This window comes from Hordeum vulgare, chromosome 2H (assembly GCF_904849725.1).
Source record: "Hordeum vulgare subsp. vulgare chromosome 2H, MorexV3_pseudomolecules_assembly, whole genome shotgun sequence".
Classification (NCBI taxonomy): Eukaryota; Viridiplantae; Streptophyta; class Magnoliopsida; order Poales; family Poaceae; genus Hordeum; species Hordeum vulgare.
Window position 1 is genome coordinate 118,147,463 of NC_058519.1, and position 2,891 is coordinate 118,150,353.

The window sequence follows — 2,891 nt, forward strand, 5'->3', positions numbered from 1 at the left end:
GAAATGTTTCTCATTTCTGGAGGTGAAGAAGAGCTCGTCGTAAAGGTTACGTCGATGCAAGCTTTGACACTGATCCGGATGACTCTAAATATCAAACTGGATACGTATTTATTCTTAATGGGGGTGCGGCAAGCTGGTACAGTTCCAAGCAAAGCGTCGTACCAGATACTACATGTGAAGCAGAGTACATGGTTGCCTCGGAGGCAGCTAAGGAGGGTGTCTGGATGAAGCAGTTCATGACTGATCTTGGAGTTGTGCCGAGCACACTAAATCCAATAACCTTGTTCTGTGACAACAGTGGTATCATTGCTCTAGCAAACGAACTAAGGTTTCACAAGAAGACCAGACACATCAAACGACGCTTCAACCTCATCCGCGACTATGTCGAAGGAGATGACTTAAATATTTTCAAAGTGCACACAGATCTGAATGTTGCAGATCCGCTGTCTAAACCTCTTCCACGAGCGAAGCATGATCAACATCAGAACTGTATGGGTGTTAGATTCATTCCAATGTAAATCGCATAGCGATGTGAGACTATATTATTGACTCTAGTGCAAGTGGGAGACTGTTCGAAATATGCCCTAGAGGCAATGATAAAATAGTTATTATTATATTTCCTATTTCAAGATAATCGTTTATTATCCATGCTATAATTATATTGAATGAAAGCATAGATACATGTGTGGATATATAGACAAAACAATGTCCCTAGTAAGCCTCTAGTTGACTAGCCAGTTGATCAAGGATGGTTAAGGTTTTCTAACCATACGCAAGTGTTGTCACTTGATAAGTGGATCACATCATTAGGAGAATGATGTGATGGACAAGACCCAAATTATAAACGTAGCATGTGATCGTGTCATTTTGTTGCTATTGTTTTGTGCGTGTAAAGTATTCATTCCTATGACCATGAGATCATGTAACTCACTGACACCGGAGGAATACCTTGTGTGTATCAAATGTCGCAACGTTACCGGATGACTATAAAGGTGCTCTACATGTATCTTCGAAGGTGACCGTTGAGTTAGCATGGATCAAGACTGGGATTTGTCACTCCGTGTGACGGAGAGGTATCTCGGGGCCCACTCGGTAATACACCATCACATATAAGTCTTGCAAGCAATGTGACTCAAGTGATAGTCACGGGATCTTGTATTACGAAACGAGTAAAGAGACTTGCCGGTAACGAGATTGAAACAGGTATCGGGATACCGACGATCAAATATCAGGCAAGTAACATACCGAAGGACAAAGGGAACGATATACGGGATTATATGAATCCTTGGCACAAAGGTTCAACCGATAAGATCTTCATAGAATATGTAGGATCCAATATGGACATCGAGGTCCCGCTATTGGATATTGACCGGGGAGTGTCTCAGGTCATGCCTGCATAGTTCTTTAACCCGCAGGGTCTGCACCCTTAAGGTTCGGTGACGTTTCGGTATAGTTGAGTTATAGGTGTTGGTGACCGAAGGTTGTTCGGAGTCCCGGATGAGATCACAGACATCACGATGGTTTCCGAAATGGTCCAGAAACGAAGATTGATATATAGGATTGTTTCATTTGGTCGCCGGAAAGATTTTGGGCATTACTGACAGTGTACGGGGAGTGACGAATGGGTTACGGATCTTCACCGGGAGGGGCCCACCCACCTGGGAGTACGCTTGGTGGCCTAGGGGTGGCGCACCAGGCCAGCCCAAGAGGGCCATGTCAGCTAGGAAGAAAAACCAAAGAGAAAAAAGGAAGAGGGAGGTGGGAAGGAAGAGGAGGACTCCTCCTTCCCCAAACCGAATTAGAGTTGGAGTCCTCCTCTCCACTTCGGTCGGCACCCTAGGGGCTCCCTTGAGCCCCAAGGCTAGCCCCTCCCCTCCTCCTATATATACTAGAGGTATTAGGGTTTTTAAGACACAACTTTGCCACGTGCAACTCAAACCTATACCTCGTAGTTCTTCCTCTAGATCGGATTTCTACGGTGCTCGGACGAAGCCCTGCAGGAATAGATCATCACCATCACCGGCGCGCCGTCACGCTACCGGAGAACTCATCTACTTCCCCGTCTCTCTTGCTGGATCAAGAAGGCGGATATCGTCACCGAGCTGTACGTGTGCTGAACGCGGAGGTGTCGTCCGTTCGGTGCTAGATCGAGACGGATCGTGGGACGACGGTGATTTGAATTACGAAGCTATACCACTACATCAACCGCGTTTCTTAACGCTTTCCGCTTAGCGATCTAGAAGGGTATGTGGATCCGCCCTCTCGTACATGAACATCACCATGATAGGTCTTCGTGTGCGTAGGAGTTTTTTTGTTTCCAATGCAACGTTCCCCAACAGACATGTCAAAGCAGGGTTAGGCATGAGCTAATGCAGTGCTATCCGTCATAGACTGGTCGGGAAAATATCGGATGACATTTCTCGATTCTCTCGCTACTACCGGTCAGATAAAAACGATTGAAAAGTTCCATGTTTGCTATGCTAGGGACGTGTGACACACGAACGGATAACGTATCCGGATTCATCTCATTTTGCAGATGAACTTTCATGTTCAAAATATTTTTATCTGACTTACGGTTTATTTTATATTAATGTTTAAAGTTTTATTCAATATTAGGTATTAATCAGATTTAAATAATTCAGATATTTCAATTATGACATCAGCAGTCAACAACAACTTTGACAGGTCAAATATGACCAGTGGGTCCCATATGTCACACGCACATTTATTTTTAGGATTTAATAAATATTTAATCAGGTTAATTAGTGGGGTGGGGCGCAGCTGTCATATACTGCTTAGGTTAATTAACTAACATAATTAAATTAACAGTTTTTAATTAATCGTTAATTGGGCTGGACCCACATGTCATTTTCCTATCAACTTAACAGGTA